We start from the raw sequence: 255 nt of genomic DNA, 5'->3' as shown, positions 1-255 counted from the left end.
GTATGAGGTCAGGTTGCACTGTCAGTCCGCGTGCCAAATGCAATCTGCAGCCAGTGCCTCATAAGCACGTTTCTTTATATACGAGAGGCCCGGTGCATTGCATTCGTGCATGGTGGGGGGCGGGGGTCCCTCAAACCGGCCGGCACCCTCTCCAGTTCGGAGCAGCTGGCGCCTAAATGCTCACCGGCCTGTCTGCCTGATTGCCCCTAACTGCTCCCCCCTGCTGGCCTGATCGCCCCTAACTGCCCTCCCCCG

Source organism: Myotis brandtii, unplaced genomic scaffold (genome assembly GCF_000412655.1).
Source record: "Myotis brandtii unplaced genomic scaffold, ASM41265v1 scaffold918, whole genome shotgun sequence".
NCBI lineage: Eukaryota > Metazoa > Chordata > Mammalia > Chiroptera > Vespertilionidae > Myotis > Myotis brandtii.
This window is presented reverse-complemented; position numbering follows the sequence as displayed.